Here is a 22,337-nt window from a genome sequence, read left to right as displayed (position 1 = left end):
TAACTCTGTGAGATGAATAAACAGAACACTAAACAGTTTCTCAGAAAGCTTCTTTCCAGATTTCATCTGAGGATATTTCCTTTTTCACCATAGCCCTCTATGGGCTTCCAAATATCACTTTGCCAATTCCACAAGAACTGTCTTAGCGAAAGGCTTCTTGAGGGAAAAGCTGTAAGTCTGTGAGACGATTTCACAGAACACAAAGAAGTTTCTCAGAAAGCTTCTTTCTCTTTGTTATCGGAGGATATTTCCTTTGGCCCTATATTCTTCAAAGGGATCCGAAATATCTGTTCTCAGATTCCACAGAAATAAGGCTAGCAAAGAGATCCACGAAAAACAGATGTAACTCTGTGAGTGGAAGTCACACATAACAGAGCAGTTTCTCAGAAAGCTTCTTTCCAGATTTCATCTGAGGATATTTCCTTTTTCACCATAGCCCTCTATGGGTTTCCAAATATCACTTTGCCAATTCCACAAGATCTGTCTTAGCGAAAGTCTTCTTGAGGGGAAAGCTATAACTCTGTTAGATGATTTCACAGAACACAAAGAAGTTTCTCAGAAAGCTTCTTTCTCTTTGTTATCGGAGGATATTTCATTTGGCCCTATAGTCTTTAAAGGGATCCGAAATATCTGTTCTCAGATTCCACAGAAATAAGGCTGGCAAAGAGATCCACGAAATACAGATGTAACTCTGTGAGATGAATTAACAGAACACTAAGCAGTCTCTCAGAAAGCTTCTTTCCAGAATTCGTCGGAGGATATTTCCTTTTTCACCATAGCCCTCTATGGGCTTCCAAATATCCCTTTCCAATTCCACAAGAACTGTTAGCGAAAGGCTTCTTGAGGGGAAGCTGTAACTCTGTGAGATGATTTCACAGAACACAAAGAAGTTTCTCAGAAAGTTTCTTTCTCTTTGTTATCGGAGGATATTTCCTTTGGCCCTATAGAATTTAAAGGGATCCGAAATATCTGTTCTCAGATTCCACAGAAATAAGGCTAAAAAAGAGATCCACGAAATACAGATGTAACTCTGTGAGTGGAAGTCACACATCACAGAGCAGTTTCTCAGAAATCTTCTTTCCAGATTTCATCTGAGGATATTTCCTTTTTCACCATAGCCCTCTATGGGCTTGAAAATATCACTTTGCCAATTCCACAAGATCTGTCTTAGCGAAAGGCTTCTTGAGGGGAAAGCTGTAACTCTGTGAGATGATTTCACAGAACACAAAGAAGTTTCTCAGAAAGCTTCTTTCTCTTTGTTATCGGAGGATATTTCCTTTGGTCCTATAGTCTTCAAAGGGATCCGAAATATCTTTTCTCAGATTCCATAGAAATAAGGCTAGCAAAGAGATCCACGAAATACAGATGTAACTCTGTGAGATGAATTAACAAAACACTAAGCAGTTTCTCAGAAAGATTCTTTCCAGATTTCATCTGAGGATATTTCCTTTTTCACCTTAGCCCTCTATGGGCTTCCAAAAATCTCTTTGCCAATTCCGCAAGAAGTGTCTTAGCGAATGGCTTCTTGAGGGGAAAGTTGTAACTCTGTGAGATGATTTCACAGAACACAAAGAAGTTTCTTAGAAAGCTTCTTTCTCTTTGTTATCGGAGGATATTTAATTTGGCCCTATAGTCTTCAAAGGGATCCGACATATCTGTTCTCAGATTCCACAGAAATAAGGCTAGCAAAGAGATCACGAAATACACATATAACTCTGTGAGATGAATTAACATAACACTAAGCAGTATCTCAGAAAGCTTCTTTCCAGATTTCGTCGGAGGATATTTCCTTTTTCACCATAGCCCTCTATGGGCTTCCAAATATCACTTTGCCAATTCCACAAGATCTGTCTTAGCGAAAGGCTTCTTGAGGGGAAATCTGTAACTCTGTTAGATGATTTCACAGAACACAAAGAAGTTTCTCAGAAAGCTTCTTTCTCTTTGTTATCGTAGGGTATTTCCTTTGGCCCTATAGTCTTCAAAGGGATCCGAAATATCTGTTCTCAGATTCCACAGAAATAAGGCTGGCAAAGAGATACACGAAATACATTTGTCACTCTGGGAGACGAATTAAGAGAACACTAAGCAGTTTCTCAGAAAGCTTCTTTCCAGATTTCATCTGAGGATATTTCCATTTTCACCATAGCCCTCTATGAGCTTCCAAATATCACTTTGCCAATTCCACAAGAACTGTCTTAGCGAAAGGCTTCTTGAGGGGAAAGCTGTAACTCTGTGAGATGATTTCACAGAACACAAAGAAATTTCTCAGAAAGTTTCGTTCTCTTTGTTATCGGAGAATATTTCCTTTGGCCCTATAGTCTTCAAAGGGATCCGAAATATCTGTTCTCAGATTCCACAGAAATAAGGCTAACAAACAGATCCACGAAATACAGATGTAACTCTGTGAGTGGAAGTCACACATCACAGAGCAGTTTCTCAGAAACCTTCTTTCCAGATTTCATCTGAGGATATTTCCTTTTTCACCATAGCCCTCTATGGGCTTCCAAATATCACTTTGCCAATACCACAAGAACTGTCTTAGCGAAAGGCTTCTTGAGGGGAAAGCTGTAACTCTGTGAGATGATTTCACAGAACACAAAGAAGTTTCTCAGAAAGCTTCTTTCTCTTTTTTAACGGAGGATATTTCCTTATCCCTATAGTCTTCAAAGGGATCCGAAATATCTGTTCTCAGATTCCACAGAAATAAGGCTAGCAAAGAGATCCACGAAAAACAGACGTAACTCTGTGAGTGGAAGTCACACAACACAGAGCAGTTTCTCAGAAAGCTTCTTTCCAGATTACATCTGAGGATATTTCCTTTTTCACCATAGCCCTCTATGGGCTTCCAAATATTACTTTGCCAATTCCACAAGAACTGTCTTAGGTAAGGCTTCTTTAGGGGAAAGCTGTAACTCTGTGAGATGATTTCACAGAACACACAGACGTTTCTCAGAAAGCTTCTTTCTCTTTGTTATCGGAGGATATTTCCTTTGGCCCTATAGTCATCAAAGGGATCCGAAATATCTGTTCTCAGATTCCACAGAAATAAGGCTAGCAAAGAGATCCACGAAATACAGATGGAACTCTGTGAGATGAATTAACAAAACACTAAGCAGTTTCTCAGAAAGCTTCTTTCCAGATTTCATCTGAGGATATTTCCTTTTTCACCATAGCCCTCTATGGGCTTCCAAAAATCTCTTTGCCAATTCTGCAAGAAGTGTCTTAGTGAATGACTTCTTGAGGGGAAAGCTGTAACTCTGGGAGATGATTTCACAGAACATAAAGAAGTTTCTCAGAAAGCTTCTTTCTCTTTGTTATCGGAGGATATTTCCTTTGGTCCTATAGTCTTCAAAGGGATCCGAAATATCTGTTCTCAGATTCCACAGAAATAAGGCTAGCAAAGAGATCCAAGAAATACAGATGTAACTCCGTGAGATGAATTAACAGAACACTAAACAGTTTCTCAGAAACCTTCTTTCCAGATTTCATCTGAGGATATTTCCTTTTTCACCATAGCCCGTTATGGGCTTCCAAATATCACTTTGCTAATTCCACAAGAACTGTCTCAGTGAAAGGCTTCTTGAGGGGAAAGCTGTAACTCTGTGAGATGATTTCACAGAACACAAAGAAGTTTCTCAGAAAGCTTCTTTCTCTTTGTTATCGGAGGATATTTCCTTTGGCCCTATAGAATTTAAAGGGATCCGAAATATCTGTTCTCAGATTCCACAGAATTAAGGCTAACAAAGAGATCCACGAAATACAGTTGTAACTCTGTGAGTGGAAGTCACACATCACAGAGCAGTTTCTCAGAAACCTTCTTTCCAGATTTCATCTGAGGATATTTCCTTTTTCACTATAGCGCTCTATGGGCTTCCAAATGTCACTTTGCCAATTCCACAAGAACTGTCTTAGCGAAAGGCTTCTTGAGGGGAAAGCTGTAACTCTGTGAGATGATTTCACAGAACACAAAAAAGTTTCTCAGAAAGCTTCTTTCTCTTTTTTATCGGAGGATATTTCCTTTGGCCCTATAGTCTTCAAAGGGATCCGAAATATCTGTTCTCAGATTCCACAGAAATAAGGCTAGCAAAGGGATCCACGAAATACAGATGTAACTCTGTGAGATGAATTAACAGAACACTAAGAATTTTCTCAGAAAGCTTCTTTCCAGATTTCATCTGAGGATATTTCCTTTTTCACCATAGCCCTCTATGGGCTTCCAAATATCACTTTACCAATTCCACAAGAACTGTCTTAGCGAAAGGCTTCTTGAGGGGAAAGCTGTAACTCTGTGAGATGATTTCACAGAACACAAAGAAGTTTCTCAGAAAGCTTCTTTCTCTTTGTTATCGGAGGATATTTCCTATGGCCCTATACTCTTCAAAGGGATCCGAAATATCTGTTCTCAGATTCCACAGAAATAAGGGTAGCAAAGAGACCCACGAAATACAGATGTAACTCTGTGAGATGAATTAACAGAACACTAAGCAGTTTCTCAGAAAGCTTCTTTCCAGATTTCATCTGAGGATATTTCCTTTTTCACCATAGCCCTCTATGGGCTTCCAAATATCCCTTTGCCAATTCCACAAGAACGGTCTTAGCGAAAGTCTTCTTAAGGGGAAAGCTGTAACTCTTTGAGATGATTTCACAGAACACAAAGAAGTTTCTCAGAAAGCTTCTTTCTCTTTTTATCGGAGGATATTTCCTTTGGCCCTATAGAATTTAAAGGGATCGGAAATATCTGTTCTCAGATTCCACAGAAATAAGGCTAACAAAGAGATCCACGAAACACAGATGTAACTCTGTGAGTGGAAGTCACACATCACAGAGCAGTTTCTCAGAAACCTTCTTTCTAGATTTCATCTGAGGATATTTCCTTTTTCACCATAGCCCTCTAAGGGCTTGCAAATATCACTTTGCCAATTCCACAAGAACTGTCTTAGCGAAAGGCTTCTTGAGGGGAAAGCTGTAACTCTGTGAGATGATTTCACAGAACACAAAGAAGTTTCTCAGAAAGCTTCTTTTTCTTTGTTATCGGAGGATATTTCCTTTGGCCCTATAGTCTTCAAAGGGATCCGAAATATCTGTTCTCAGATTCCACAGAAATAAGGCTAGCACAGAGATCACGAAATACACATGTAACTCTGTGAGATGAATTAACAGAACACTAAGCAGTCTCTCAGAAAGCTTCTTTCCAGATTTCGTCGGAGGATATTTCCTTTTTCACCATAGCCCTCTATGGGCTTCCAAATATCCCTTTGCCAATACCACAAGAACTGTCTTAGCGAAAGGCTTCTTGAGGGGAAAGCTGTAACTCTGTGAGATGATTTCACAGAACACAAAGAAGTTTCTCAGAAAGCTTCTTTCTCTTTGTTATCGGAGGATATTTCCTTTGGCCCCATAGACTTCAAAGGGATCCGAAATATCTGTTCTCAGATTCCACATAAATAAGGCTAGCAAAGAGATCCACGAAATACAGATGTAACTCTGTGAGATGAATCAACAGAACGCTAAGCAGTTTCTCAGAAAGCTTCTTTCCAGATTTCATCTGAGGATATTTCCTTTTACACCATAGCCATCTATGGGCTTCCAAATATCACTTTGCCAATTCCACAAGAACTGTCTTAGCGAAATGCTTCTTGAGGGAAAAGCTGTAACTCTGTGACATGATTTCACCGAACTCAAAAAAGTTTCTCAGAAAGCTTCTTTCTCTTTGTTATCGGAGGATATTTTCTTTGGCCCTATAGTCTTCAAAGGGATCCGAAATATCTGTTCTCAGATTCCACAGAAATAAGGCTGGCAAAGAGATCCACGAAATACAGATGTAACTCTGCGAGAAGAATTAACAGAACACTAAGCAGTTTCTCAGAAAGCTTCTTTCCAGATTTCATCTGAGGATATTTCCCTTTTCACCCTAGCCCTCTATGGGCTTCCAAATATCACTTTGCCAATTCCACAAGAACTGTCTTAGAGAAAGGCCTCTTGAGGGGAAAGCTGTAACTCTGTGAGATGATTTCACAGAACACAAAGAAGTTTCTCAGAAAGCTTCTTTCCAGATTTCATCTGAGGATATTTCCTTTTTCACCATAGCCCCCTAAGGGCTTCCAAATATCACTTTGCCAATTACACAAGAACTGTCTTAGCGATAGTCTTCTTGAGGAGAAAGCTGTAATTCTGTGAGATGATTTCACAGAACACAAAGAAGTTTCTCAGAAAGGTTCCTTCTCTTTGTTTTCGGAGGATATTTCCTGTGGCCCTATAGTCTTCAAAGGGATCCAAATATCTGTTCTCAGATTAAACAGAAATAAGGCTAGCAAACAGATCCACGAAATACAGATGTAACTCTGTGAGTGGAAGTCACACATCACAGAGCAGTTTCTCAAAAAGCTTCTTTCCAGATTTCATCTGAGGATATTTCTTTTTTCACCATAGCCCTCTAAGGGGTTCCAAATATCACTTTGCCAATTCCACAAGAACTGTCTTAGCGAAAGGCTTCTTGAGGGGAAAGCTGTAACTCTGTGAGATGATTTCACAGAACACAAAGAAGAATCTCAGAAAGCTTCTTTCTCTTTGTTATCGGAAGATATTTCCTTTGGCTCTATAGACATTAAAGGGATCCGAAATATCTGTTCTCAGATTCCACAGAAATAAGGCTAGCAAAGAGATTCACGAAATACAGATGTAACTCTGTGAGATGTATTAACAGGACACTAGGCAGTTTCTCACAAAGCTTCTTTCCAGATTTCATCTGAGGATATTTCCTTTTTCACCATAGCCCTCTATGGGCTTCCAAATATCAGTTTACCAATTCCACAAAAACTGTCTTAGCGAAAGGCTTCTTGAGGGGAAAGCTGTAACTCTGTGAGATGATTTCACAGAACACAAAGAAGTTTCTCAGAAAGCTTCTTTCTCTTTGTTATCGGAGGATATTTCCTTTGGCCCTATAGTCTTCAAAGGGATCCGAATTATCTGTTCTCAGATTCCGCAGAAATAAGGCTGGCAAAGAGATCCACGAAATACAGATGTAACTCTGTGAGATGAATTAACAGAACCCTAAGCAGTTTCTCAGAAACTTCTTTCCAGATTTCATCTGAGGATATTTCCTTTTTCACCATAGCCCTCTATGGGCTTGCAAATATTACTTTGCCAATTCCACAAGAACTGTCTTAGGGAAAGGCTTCTTGAGAGGAAAGTTGTAACTCTGTGAGATGATTTCACAGAACACAAAGAAGTTTCTCAGAAAGCTTCTTTCTCTTTTTTATCAGAGGATATTTCCTTTGGCCCTATAGTCTTCAAAGGGATCCGAAATATCTGTTCTCAGATTCCACAGAAATAAGGCTAGCAAAGAGATCCACGAAATACAGATGTAACTCTGTGAGATGAATTAACAGAACACTAAGCAGTTTCTCAGAAAGATTCTTTCCAGATTTCATCTGAGGTTATTCCCTTTTTCACAAAAGCCCTCTATGGGCTTCCAAATATCACTTTGCCAATTCCACAAGAAGTGTCTTAGCGAAAGGCTTCTTGAGGGGAAAGCTGTAACTCTGTGAGATGATTTCACAGAACTCAAAGAAGTTTCTCAGAAGCTTCTTTCTCTTTGTTATCAGAGGATATTTCCTTTGGCCCTATAGTCTTCAAAGAAATCCGAAATATCTGATGTCAGATTCCACAGAAATACGGCTAGCAAAGAGATCCACGAAATACAGATGTAACTCTGTGAGATGAATTAACAGAACACTAAGCAGTTTCTCAGAAAGCTTCTTTCCAGATTTCATCTGAGGATATTTCCTTTTTCACCTTAGCCCTCTATGGGCTTCCAAATATCACTTTACCAATTCCACAAGAACTGTCTTAGCGAAAGGCTTCTTGAGGGGAAAGCTGTAACTCTGTAAGATGATTTCACAAAACACAAAGAAGTTTCTCAGAAAGCTTCTTTCTCTTTGTTATCGGAGGATATTTCCTTTGGCCCTATACTCTTCAAAGGGATCCGAAATATCTGTTCTCAGATTCCACAAAAATAAGGCTAGCCAAGAGATCCACGAAATACAGATGTAACTCTGTGAGATGAATTAACAGAACACTAAGCAGTTTCTCAGAAAGCTTCTTTCCAGATTTCATCTGAGGATATTTCCTTTTTCCCCACAGCCCTCTATGGGCTTCCAAATATCACTTTGCCAATTCCACAAGAACTGTCTTAGCGAAAGGCTTCTTGAGGGGAATGCTGTAACTCTGTGAGATGATTTCACAGAACACAAAGAAGTTTCTCAGAAATCTTCTTTCTCTTTGTTATCGGAGGATATTTCCTTTGGCCCTATAGTCTTTAAAGGGATCGGAAATATCTGTTCTCAGATTCCACAGAAATAAGGCTAGCAAAGAGATCCACGAAATACAGATGTAACTCTGTGAAATTAATTAACAGAACACTAAGCAGTTTCTCAGAAAGCTTCTTTCCAGATTTCATCTGAGGATATTTCCTTTTTCCCCACAGCCCTCTATGGGCTTCCAAATATCACTTTGCCAATTCCACAAGAACTGTCTTAGCGAATCGCTTCTTGAGGGGAATGCTGTAACTCTGTGAGATGATTTCACTGAACACAAAGAAGTTTCTCAGAAAGCTTCTTTCTCTTTGTTATCGGAGGATATTTCCTTTGGCCCTATAGTCTTTAAAGGGATCCGAAATATCTGTTCTCAGATTCCACAGAAATAAGTCTAACGAAGAGATCCACGAAATACAGATGTAACTCTGTGAGTGGAAGTCACACATCACAGAGCAGTTTCTCAGAAAGCTTCTTTCCAGATTTCATCTGAGGATATTTCCTTTTTCACCATAGCCCTCTATGGGTTTCCAAATATCACTTTGCCAATTCCACAAGAACTGTCTTAGCGAAAGGCTTCTTGAGGGGAAAGCTGTAACTCTGTGAGATGATTTCACAGAACACAAAGAAGTTTCTCAGAAAGCTTCTTTCTCTTTTTTATCGGCGGATATTTCCTTTGGCCTTATACTCTTCAAAGGGATCCGAAATATCTGTTCTTAGATTCCACAGAAATAAGGCTAGCAAAGAGATCCACGAAATACAGATGTAACTCTGTGAGAAGAATTAACAGAACACTAAGCAGTTTCTCAGAAAGCTTCTTTCCAGATTTCATCTGAGGATATTTCCTTTTTCACCACAGTCCTCTATGGGCTTCCAAATATCACGTTGCCAATTCCACAAGAACTCTCTTAGCGAAAGGCTTCTTGAGGGGAAAGCTGTAACTCTGTGAGATGATTTCACAGAACACAAAGAAGTTTCTCAGAAAGCTTCTTTTTCTTTGTTATCGGAGGATATTTCCTTTGGCCCTATAGTCTTAAAAGGGATCCGAAATATCTGTTCTCAAATTCCACAGAAATAAGGCTAGTAAAGAGATACACGAAATACAGATGTAACTCGGGCAGACGAATTAACAGAACACTAAGCAGTTTCTCAAAAAGCTTCTTTCCAGATTTCATCTGAGGATATTTCCTTTCTCACCATTGCCCTCTATGGGCTTCCCAATATCTCTTTGCCAATTCCACAAGAACTATCTTAGCGAAAGGCTTCTTGAGGGGAAAGCTGTAACTCTGTGAGATGATTTCACAGAACACAAAGAAGTTTCTCAGAAAGCTTCTTTCTCTTTGTTATCGGAGGATATTTCCTTTGGCCCTATAGTCTTCAAAGGGATCCGAAATATCTGTTCTCAGATTCCACAGAAGTAAGGCTAGCAAAGAGATACACGAAATACAGATGTAACTCTGGGAGATGAATTAACAGAACACTAAGCAGTATTTCAGAAAGCTTCTTTCCAGATTTCATCTGAGGATATTTCCTATTTCACCATAGCCCTCTACGGGCTTCGAAATATCCCTTTGCCAATTCCACAAGAACTGACTTAGCGAAAGGCTTCTTGAGGGGAAAGTTGTAACTCTGTGAGATGATTTCACAGAACACAAAGAAGTTTCTCAGAAAGCTTCTTTCTCTTTGTTATCGGAAGATATTTCCTTTGGCCCTATAGAATTTAAAGAGATCCGAAATATCTTTCTCAGATTCCACAGAAATAAGGCTAACAAAGAGATCCACGAAATACAGATGTAACTCTGTGAGTGGAAGTCACACATCACAGAGCAGTTTCTCAGTAAGCTTCTTTCCAGATTTCATCTGAGGATATTTCCTTTTTCACCATAGCCCTCTATGGGCTTGCAAATATCACTTTGCCAATTCCACAAGAACTGTCTTAGCGAAAGGCTTCTTGAGGGGAAAGCTGTAACTCTGTGAGATGATTTCATAGAACACAAAGAAGTTTCTCAGAAAGCTTCTTTCTCTTTGTTATCGGAGGATATTTCCTTTGGCCCTATAGTCTTCAAAGAAATCAGAAATATCTGTTCTAGATTCGACAGAAATACGGCTAGCAAAGAGATCCACGATATACAGATGTAACTCTGTGAGATGAATTAACAGAACACTAAGGAGTTTCTCAGAAAGCTTCCTTCCAGATGTCATCCGAGGATATTTCCTTTTTCACAATAGCCCTCTAAGGGATTGCAAATATCACTTTGCCTATTCCACAAGAAATGTCTTAGCGAAAGTCTTCTTGAGGGGAAAGCTGTACTTCTGTGAGATGATTTCACAGAACACAAAGAAGTTTCTCACAAAGCTTCTTTCTCTTTGTTATCGGAGGATATTTCCTTTGTCCCTATTGTCTTCAAAGGGATCCGAAATATCTGTTCTCAGATTGCACAGAAATAACGCTAACAAAGTGATCCACGAAAAACAGATGTAACTCTGTGAGTGGAAGTCACACATCACAGAGCGGTTTCTCAGAAAGCTTCTTTCCAGATTTCATCTGAGGATATTTCCTTTTTCACCAGAGCCCTCTATGGGCTTCCAAATATCTCTTTGCCAATTCCATAAGAAGTGTCTTAGCGAAAGACTTCTTGAGGGGAAAGCTGTAACTCTGTGAGATGATTTCACAAAACACAAAGAAGTTTCTCAGAAAGCTTCTTTCTCTTTGTTATCGGAGGATTTTTCCTTTGGCCCTATAGTCTTCAAAGGGATCCGAAATATCTGCTCTCAGATTCCACAGAAATAAGGCTAACAAAGAGATCCACGAAATACAGATGTAACACTGTGAGATGAATTAACAGAACACTAAGCAGTTTCTCAGAAAGCTTCTTTCCAGATTTCATCTGAGGATATTTCCTTTTTCACCATAGCCCTCTATGGGCTTCCAAATATCACTTTGCCAATTCCACAAGAACTGTCTTAGCGAAAGGCTTCTTGAGGGGAAAGCTGTAACTCTGTGAGATGATTTCACAGAACACAAAGAAGTTTATCAGAAAGCTTCTTTCTCTTTGTTAATGGAGGATATTTCCTTTGTCCCAATAAATTTTAAAGGGATCCGAAATATCTGTTCTCAGATTCCACAGAAATAAGGCTAAAAAAGACATCCACGAAATACAGATATAACTCTGTGAGTGGAAGTCACACATCACAGAGCAGTTTCTCAGAAAGTTTATTCCAGATTTCATCTGAGGATATTTCCTTTTTCACCATAGCCCTCTATGGGCTTGCAAATATCACTTTGCCAATTCCACAGGAACTGTCTTAGCAAAAGGCTTCTTGAGGGGAAAGCTGTAACTCTGTGAGATGATGTCACAGAACACAAAGAAGTTTCTCAGAAAGCTTCTTTCTCTTTGTTATCGGAAGATATTTCCTTTGGCCCTATAGTCTTCAAGGAGATCCGAAGTATCTGTTCTCAGATTCCACAGAAATAAGGCTAGCAAAGAGATCCACGAAATACAGATGTAACGCTGTGAGATGAATTAACAGAACACTACGCAGTTTCTCAGAAAGCTTCTTTCCAGATTTCATCCGAGGATATTTCCTTTTTCAACGTAGCCCTCTATGGGCTTCCAAATATCACTTTGCCAATTCCACAAGAACAGTCTTAGCGAAAGGCTTCTTGAGGGGAAAGCTGTAACTCTGTGAGATGATTTCACAGAACACAAAGAAGTTTCTCAGAAAGCTTCTTTCTCTTTGTTATCTTAGGATATTTCCTTTGGACCTATAGACTTTAAAGGGATCCGAAATATCTGTTCTCAGATTCCACAGAAATAAGGCTAACAAAGACATCCACGAAATACAGATGTAACTCTGTGAGTGGAAGTCACACATCACAGATCAGTTTCTCAGAAAGCTTCTTTCCAGATTTCATCTGAGCATATTTCCTTTTTCACCATAGCCCTCTATGGGCTTCCAAATATCACTTTGCCAATTCCACAAGAACTGTCTTAGCGAAAGGCTTCTTGAGGGGAAGACTGTAACTCTGTGAGATGATTTCACAGAACAGAAGGAAGTTTCTCAGAAAGCTTCCTTCTCTTTGTTATCGGAGGATATTTCCTTTGGCCCTATAGTCTTCAAAGGGATCCGAAATATCTGTTCTCAGATTCCAAAGAAATAAGGCTAGCAAAGAGATCCACGAAATACAGATGTAACTTTGTGAGATGAATTAATAGAAAACTACGCAGTTTCTCAGGAAGCTTCTTTCCAGATTTCATCTGAGGACATTTCCTTTCTCACCATAGCCCTCTACGGGCTTCCAAATATCACTTTGCCAATTCCACAAGAACTGTCTTAGCGAAAGGCTTCTTGAGGGGAAAGCTGTAAGTCTGTGAGATGATTTCACAGAACACAAAGAAGTTTCTCAGAAAGCTTCTTTCTCTTTGTTATCGGAGGATATTTCCTTTGGCCCCATAGGCTTCAAAGGGATCCGAAATATCTGTTCTCAGATTTCACAGAAATAAGGCTAGCAAAGAGATCCACGAAATACAGATATAACTCTGTGAGGTGAATTAACAGAACACTAAGGAGTTTTTCATAAAGCTTCTTTCCAGATGTCATTAGAGGATATTTCCTTTTTCAACATAGCCTTCTATGGGCTTCCAAATATCACTTTGCCAATTCCACAAGAACTGTCTTAGCGAAAGGCTTCTTGAGGGGAAAGCTGTAACTCTGTGAGATGATTTCACAGAACACAAAATAGTTTCTCAGAAAGCTTCTTTCTCTTTGTTATCGGAGGATATTTCCTTTGGCCCTATAGTCTTCATAGGGATCCGAAATATCTCTTCTCAGATTCCTCAAAAATAAGAATAACAAAGAGATCCACGAAATACAGATGTAACTCTGTGAGTGGAAGTCACACAACACAGAGCAGTTTCTCAGAAAGCTTCTTTCCAGATTTCTTCTGTGGATATTTCCTTTTTCACCATAGCCCTCTATGGGCTTCCAAATATCACTTTGCTAATTCCACAAGAACTCTCTTAGCGAAAGGCTTCTTGAGGGGAAAGCTGTAAGTCTGTGAGATGATTTAACAGAACACAAAGAAGTTTCTCAGAAAGCTTCTTTCTCTTTGTTGTCGGAGGATATTTCCTTTGGCCCTATTGTCTTCGAAGGGTTCCGAAATATCTGTTCTCAGATTCCACAGAAATAAGGCTAGCAAAGAGATCCACGAAATACAGATGTAACTCTGTGAGATGAATTAACAAAACACTAAGCAGTTTCTCAGAAAGATTCTTTCCAGATTTCATCTGAGGATATTTCCTTTTTCACCTTAGCCCTCTATGGGCTTCCAAAAATCTCTTTGCCAATTCCGGAAGAAGTGTCTTAGCGAATGGCTTCTTGAGGGGAAAGTTGTAACTCTGTGAGATGATTTCACAGAACACAAAGAAGTTTCTCAGAAAGCTTCTTTCTCTTTGTTATCGGAGGATATTTAATTTGGCCCTATAGTCTTCAAAGGGATCCGAAATATCTGTTCTCAGATTCTACAGAAATAAGGCTAGCAAAGAGATACACGAAATACAGATGTAAGTCTGTGAGAAGAATTAACAGAACACTAAGCAGTTTCTCAGAAAGCTTCTTTCCAGATATCATCTGAGGATATTTCCCTTTTCACCCTAGCCCTCTATGGGCTTCCAAATATCCCTTTGCCAATTCCACAAGAACTGTCTTAGAGAAAGGCTTCTTGAGGGGAAAGCTGTAACTCTGTGAGATGATTTCACAGAACACAAAGAAGTTTCTCAGAAAGCTTCTTTCCAGATTTCATCGGAGGATATTTCCTTTTTCACCGTAGCCCTCTATGGGCTTCCAAATATCACTTTGCCAATTCCACAAGAACTGTCATAGCGAAAGGCTTCTTGAGGGGAAAGCTGTACCTCTGTGAGATGATTTCACAGAACACAAAGAAGTTTCTGAGAAAGCTTCTTTCTCTTTGTTATCGGAGGATATTTCCTTTGGCCCTATAGTCTTCAAAGGGATCCGAAATATCTGTTCTCAGATTCCACAGAAATAAGGCTAGCAAAGAGATCACGAAATACACATGTAACTCTGGGAGATGAATTAACAGAACACTAAGCAGTCTCTCAGAAAGCTTCTTTCCAGATTTCGTCGGAGGATATTTCCTTTTTCACCATAGCCCCCTAAGGGCTTCCAAATATCACTTTGCCAATTACTCAAGAACTGTCTTAGCGATAGTCTTCTTGAGGGGAAAGCTGTAATTCTGTGAGATGATTTCACAGAACACAAAGAAGTTTCTCAGAAAGGTTCCTTCTCTTTGTTATCGGAGGATATTTCCTGTGGCCCTATAGTCTTCAAAGGGATCCAAATATCTGTTCTCAGATTAAACAGAAATAAGGCTAGCAAAGAGATCCACGAAATACAGATGTAACTCTGTGAGTGGAAGTCACACATCACAGAGCAGTTTCTCAAAAAGCTTCTTTCCAGATTTCATCTGAGGATATTTCTTTTTTCACCATAGCCCTCTAAGGGGTTCCAAATATCACTTTGCCAATTCCACAAGAACTGTCTTAGCGAAAGGCTTCTTGAGGGGAAAGCTGTAACTCTGTGAGATGATTTCACAGAACACAAAGAAGAATCTCAGAAAGCTTCTTTCTCTTTGTTATCGTTGGATATTTCCTTTGGCTCTATAGACATTAAAGGGATCCGAAATATCTGTTCTCAGATTCCACAGAAATAAGGCTAGCAAAGAGATTCACGAAATACAGATGTAACTCTGTGAGATGTATTAACAGAACACTAAGCAGTTTCTCACAAAGCTTCTTTCCAGATTTCATCTGAGGATATTTCCTTTTTCACCATAGCCCTCTATGGGCTTCCAAATATCAGTTTACCAATTCCACAAAAACTGTCTTAGCGAAAGGCTTCTTGAGGGGAAAGCTGTAACTCTGTGAGATGATTTCACAGAACACAAAGAAGTTTCTCAGAAAGCTTCTTTCTCTTTGTTATCGGAGGATATTTCCTTTGGCCCTATAGTCTTCAAAGGTATCCGAATTATCTGTTCTCAGATTCCACAGAAATAAGGCTGGCAAAGAGATCCACGAAATACAGATGTAACTCTGTGAGATGAATTAACAGAACCCTAAGCAGTATCTCAGAAAGCTTCTTTCCAGATTTCATCTGAGGATATTTCCTTTTTCACCATAGCCCTCTATGGGCTTGCAAATATTACTTTGCCAATTCCACAAGAACTGTATTAGGGAAAGGCTTCTTGAGGGGAAAGTTGTAACTCTGTGAGATGATTTCACAGAACACAAAGAAGTTTCTCAGAAAGCTTCTTTCTCTTTTTTATCAGAGGATATTTCCTTTGGCCCTATAGTCTTCAAAGGGATCAGAAATATCTGTTCTCAGATTCCACAGAAATAAGGCTAGCAAAGAGATCCACGAAATACAGATGTAACTCTGTGAGATGAATTAACCGAACACTAAGCAGTTTCTCAGAAAGATTCTTTCCAGATTTCATCTGAGGTTATTCCCTTTTTCACCAAAGCCCTCTATGGGCTTCCAAATATCACTTTGCCAATTCCACAAGAAGTGTCTTAGCGAAAGTCTTCTTGAGGGGAAAGCTGTAACTCTGTGAGATGATTTCACAGAACTCAAAGAAGTTTCTCAGAAGCTTCTTTCTCTTTGTTATCAGAGGATATTTCCTTTGGCCCTATAGTCTTCAAAGAAATCCGAAATATCTGATCTCAGATTCCACAGAAATACGGCTAGCAAAGAGATCCACGAAATACAGATGTAACTCTGTGAGATGAATTAACAGAACACTAAGCAGTTTCTCAGAAAGCTTCTTTCCAGATTTCATCTGAGGATACTTCCTTTTTCACCATAGCCCTCTATGGGCTTCCAAATATCACTTTACCAATTCCACAAGAACTGTCTTAGCGAAAGGCTTCTTGAGGGGAAAGCTGTAACTCTGTAAGATGATTTCACAGAACACAAAGAAGTTTCTCAGAAAGCTTCTTTCTCTTTGTTATCGGAGGATATTTCCTTTGGCCCTATACTCTTCAAAGGGATCCGAAATATCTGTTCTCAGATTCCACAAAAATAAGGCTAGCCAAGAGATCCACGAAATACAGATGTAACTCTGTGAGATGAATTAACAGAACACTAAGCAGTTTCTCAGAAAGCTTCTTTCCAGATTTCATCTGAGGATATTTCCTTTTTCCCCACAGCCCTCTATGGGCTTCCAAATATCACTTTGCCAATTCCACAAGAACTGTCTTAGCGAAAGGCTTCTTGAGGGGAATGCTGTAACTCTGTGAGATGATTTCACAGAACACAAAGAAGTTTCTCAGAAAGCTTCTTTCTCTTTGTTATCGGAGGATATTTCCTTTGGCCCTATAGTCTTTAAAGGGATCCGAAATATCTGTTCTCAGATTCCACAGAAATAAGGCTAGCAAAGAGATCCACGAAATACAGATGTAACTCTGTGAGATGAATTAACAGAACACTAAGCAGTTTCTCAGAAAGCTTCTTTCCAGATTTCATCTGAGGATATTTCCTTTTTCCCCACAGCCCTCTATGGGCTTCCAAATATCACTTTGCCAATTCCACAAGAACTGTCTTAGCGAATCGCTTCTTGAGGGGAATGCTGTAACTCTGTGAGATGATTTCACTGAACACAAAGAAGTTTCTCAGAAAGCTTCTTTCTCTTTGTTATCGGAGGATATTTCCTTTGGCCCTATAGTCTTTAAAGGGATCCGAAATATCTGTTCTCAGATTCCACAGAAATAAGTCTAACGAAGAGATCCACGAAATACAGATGTAACTCTGTGAGTGGAAGTCACACATCACAGAGCAGTTTCTCAGAAAGCTTCTTTCCAGATTTCATCTGAGGATATTTCCTTTTTCACCATAGCCCTCTATGGGTTTCCAAATATCACTTTGCCAATTCCACAAGAACTGTCTTAGCGAAAGGCTTCTTGAGGGGAAAGCTGTAACTCTGTGAGATGATTTCACAGAACACAAAGAAGTTTCTCGAAAGCTTCTTTCTCTTTTTTATCGGCGGATATTTCCTTTGGCCTTATACTCTTCAAAGGGATCCGAAATATCTGTTCTTAGATTCCACAGAAATAAGGCTAGCAAAGACATCCACGAAATACAGATGTAACTCTGTGAGAAGAATTAACAGAACACTAAGCAGTTTCTCAGAAAGCTTCTTTCCAGATTTCATCTGAGGATATTTCCTTTTTCACCACAGTCCTCTATGGGCTTCCAAATATCACGTTGCCAATTCCACAAGAACTCTCTTAGCGAAAGGCTTCTTGAGGGGAAAGCTGTAACTCTGTGAGATGATTTCACAGAACACAAAGAAGTTTCTCAGAAAGCTTCTTTTTCTTTGTTATCGGAGGATATTTCCTTTGGCCCTATAGTCTTAAAAGGGATCCGAAATATCTGTTCTCAGATTCCACAGAAATAAGGCTAGTAAAGAGATACACGAAATACAGATGTAACTCGGGCAGACGAATTAACAGAACACTAAGCAGTTTCTCAAAAAGCTTCTTTCCAGATTTCATCTGAGGATATTTCCTTTCTCACCATTGCCCTCTATGGGCTTCCCAATATCTCTTTGCCAATTCCACAAGAACTATCTTAGCGAACGGCTTCTTGAGGGGAAAGCTGTAACTCTGTGAGATGATTTCACAGAACACAAAGAAGTTTCTCAGAAAGCTTCTTTCTCTTTGTTATCGGAGGATATTTCCTTTGGCCCTATAGTCTTCAAAGGGATCCGAAATATCTGTTCTCAGATTCCACAGAAGTAAGGCTAGCAAAGAGATACACGAAATACAGATGTAACTCTGGGAGATGAATTAACAGAACACTAAGCAGTATTTCAGAAAGCTTCTTTCCAGATTTCATCTGAGGATATTTCCTATTTCACCATAGCCCTCTACGGGCTTCGAAATATCACTTTGCCAATTCCACAAGAACTGACTTAGCGAAAGGCTTCTTGAGGGGAAAGTTGTAACTCTGTGAGATGATTTCACAGAACACAAAGAAGTTTCTCAGAAAGCTTCTTTCTCTTTGTTATCGGAAGATATTTCCTTTGGCCCTATAGAATTTATAGAGATCCGAAATATCTTTCTCAGATTCCACAGAAATAAGGCTAACAAAGAGATCCACGAAATACAGATGTAACTCTGTGAGTGGAAGTCTCACATCACAGAGCAGTTTCTCAGTAAGCTTCTTTCCAGATTTCATCTGAGGATATTTCCTTTTTCACCATAGCCCTCTATGGGCTTGCAAATATCACTTTGCCAATTCCACAAGAACTGTCTTAGCGAAAGGCTTCTTGAGGGGAAAGCTGTAACTCTGTGAGATGATTTCATAGAACACAAAGAAGTTTCTCAGAAAGCTTCTTTCTCTTTGTTATCGGAGGATATTTCCTTTGGCCCTATAGTCTTCAAAGAAATCAGAAATATCTGTTCTAGATTCGACAGAAATACGGCTAGCAAAGAGATCCACAATATACAGATGTAACTCTGTGAGATGAATTAACAGAACACTAAGGAGTTTCTCAGAAAGCTTCCTTCCAGATGTCATCCGAGGATATTTCCTTTTTCACAATAGCCCTCTAAGGGATTGCAAATATCACTTTGCCTATTCCACAAGAAATGTCTTAGCGAAAGTCTTCTTGAGGGGAAAGCTGTACTTCTGTGAGATGATTTCACAGAACACAAAGAAGTTTCTCACAAAGCTTCTTTCTCTTTGTTATCGGAGGATATTTCCTTTGTCCCTATAGTCTTCAAAGGGATCCGAAATATCTGTTCTCAGATTCCACAGAAATAAGGCTAACAAAGTGATCCACGAAAAACAGATGTAACTCTGTGAGTGGAAGTCACACATCACAGAGCGGTTTCTCAGAAAGCTTCTTTCCAGATTTCATCTGAGGATATTTCCTTTTTCACCAGAGCCCTCTATGGGCTTCCAAATATCACTTTGCCAATTCCACAAGAACTGTCTTAGCGAAAGGCTTCTTGAGGGGAAAACTGTAACTCTGTGAGATGATTTCACAGAACAGAAGGAAGTTTCTCAGAAAGCTTCCTTCTCTTTGTTATCGGAGGATATTTCCTTTGGCCCTATAGTCTTCAAAGGGATCCGAAATATCTGTTCTCAGATTCCAAAGAAATAAGGCTAGCAAAGAGATCCACGAAATACAGATGTAACTTTGTGAGATGAATTAATAGAAAACTACGCAGTTTCTCAGGAAGCTTCTTTCCAGATTTCATCTGAGGACATTTCCTTTCTCACCATAGCCCTCTACGGGCTTCCAAATATCACTTTGCCAATTCCACAAGAACTGTCTTAGCGAAAGGCTTCTTGAGGGGAAAGCTGTAAGTCTGTGAGATGATTTCACAGAACACAAAGAAGTTTCTCAGAAAGCTTCTTTCTCTTTGTTATCGGAGGATATTTCCTTTGGCCCCATAGGCTTCAAAGGGATCCGAAATATCTGTTCTCAGATTCCACAGAAATAAGGCTAGCAAAGAGATCCACGAAATACAGATATAACTCTGTGAGGTGAATTAACAGAACACTAAGGAGTTTTTCAGAAAGCTTCTTTCCAGATGTCATTAGAGGATATTTCCTTTTTCAACATAGCCTTCTATGGGCTTCCAAATATCACTTTGCCAATTCCACAAGAACTGTCTTAGCGAAAGGCTTCTTGAGGGGAAAGCTGTAACTCTGTGAGATGATTTCACAGAACACAAAATAGTTTCTCAGAAAGCTTCTTTCTCTTTGTTATCGGAGGATATTTCCTTTGGCCCTATAGTCTTCATAGGGATCCGAAATATCTCTTCTCAGATTCCTCAAAAATAAGAATAACAAAGAGATCCACGAAATACAGATGTAACTCTGTGAGTGGAAGTCACACAACACAGAGCAGTTTCTCAGAAAGCTTCTTTCCAGATTTCATCTGAGGATATTTCCTTTTTCACCATACCCCTCTATGGGCTTGCAAATATCACTTTGCCAATTCCACAAGAACTGTCTTAGCGAACGGCTTCTTGAGTGGAAAGCTGTAACTCTGTGAGATGATTTCACAGAACACAAAGAAGTTTCTCAGAAATCTTCTTTCTCTTTGTTATCGGAGGATATTTTCTTAGGCCCTATAGTCTTCAAAGGGATCCGAAATATCTGTTCTCAGATTTCACAGAAATAAGGCTAGCAAAGAGATCCACGAAATACAGATGTAACGCTGTGAGATGAATTAACAGAACACTAAGCAGTTTCTCAGAAAGCTTCTTTGCAGATTTCATCTGAGGATATTTCCTTTTTCACCATAGCCCTCTAAGGGCTTCCAAATATCACTTTGCCAATTACACAAGAAGTGTCGTAGAGAAAGGCTTCTTGACGGGAAAGCTGTAACTCTGTGAGATGATATCACAGAACGCAAAGAAGTTTCTCAGAAAGCTTCTTTCTCTTTGTTATCGCAGGATATTTCCTTTGTCCCGATAATCTTCAAAGGGATCCGAAATATCTGTTCTCAGATTCCACAGAAATTAGGCTAGCAAAGAGATCCACGAAATACAGATGTAACTCTGTGAGATGAATTAACAGAACACTACGCAGTTTCTCAGAAAGCTTCTTTCCAGATTATATCTGAGGATATTTCCTTTCTCACCATAGCCCTCTATGGGCTTCCAAATATCACTTTGCCAATTCCACAAGAACTGTCTTAGCGAAAGTCTTCTTGAGGGGAAAGCTGTAACTCTGTGAGATGATTTCACAGAACACAAAGAAGTTTCTCAGAAAGCTTCTTTCTCTTTGTTATCGGAGGATATTTCCTTTGGGCCAATAAATTTTAAAGGGATCCGAAATATCTGTTCTCAGATTCCACAGAAATAAGGCTAACAAAGACATCCACGAAATACAGATATAACTCTGTGAGTGGAAGTCACACAACACAGAGCAGTTTCTCAGAAAGTTTTTTCCAGATTTCATCTGAGGATATTTCCTTTTTCACCATAGCCCTCTATGTGCTTGCAAATATCACTTTGCCAATTCCACAGGAACTGTCTTAGCAAAAGTCTTCTTGAGGGGAAAGCTGTAACTCTGTGAGATGATTTCACAGAACACAAAGAAGTTTCTCAGAAAGCTTCTTTCTCTTTGTTATCGGAGGATATTTCCTTTGGCCCTATAGTCTTCAAAGAGATCCGCAGTATCTGTTCTCAGATTCGACAGAAATAAGGCTAGCAAAGAGATCCACGAAATACAGATGTAACGCTGTGAGATGAATTAACAGAACACTACGCAGTTTCTCAGAAAGCTTCTTTCCAGATTTCATCCGAGGATATTTCCTTTTTCAACGTAGCCCTCTATGGGCTTCCAAATATCACTTTGCCAATTCCACAAGAACAGTCTTAGCGAAAGGCTTCTTGAGGGGAAAGCTGTAATTCTGTGAGATGATTTCACAGAACACAAAGAAATTTCTCAGAAAGCTTCTTTCTCTTTGTTATCGGAGGATATTTCCTTTGGCCCTATAGTCTTCAAAAGTGATCCGAAATATCTGTTCTCAGATTCCACAGAAATAAGGCTAGCAAAGAGATCCACGAAAAACAGATGTAACACTGTGATTGGAAGTCACACATCACAGAGCAGTTTCTCAGAAAGCTTCTTTCCAGATTTCATCTGAGCATATTTCCTTTTTCACCATAGCCCTCTATGGGCTTCCAAATATCACTTTGCCAATTCCACAAGAACTGTCTTAGCGAAAGGCTTCTTGAGGGGAAAGCTGTAACTCTGTGAGATGATTTCACAGAACACAAAGAAGTCTCTCAGAAAGCTTGTTTCTCTTTGTTATCGGAGGATATTTCCTTTGGCCCTATAGTCTTCAAAGGGATCCGAAATATCTGTTCCCAGATTCCACAGAAATTAGGCTAGCAAAGAGATCCACGAAATACAGATGTAACTCTGTGAGATGAATTAACAGAACACTAAGCAGTTTCTCAGAAAGCTTCTTTCCAGATT

This window comes from Macaca nemestrina, chromosome 5 (assembly GCF_043159975.1).
Source record: "Macaca nemestrina isolate mMacNem1 chromosome 5, mMacNem.hap1, whole genome shotgun sequence".
In the NCBI taxonomy this organism is placed as follows: Eukaryota; Metazoa; Chordata; class Mammalia; order Primates; family Cercopithecidae; genus Macaca; species Macaca nemestrina.
Note: the sequence above shows the minus strand (reverse complement) of the source record.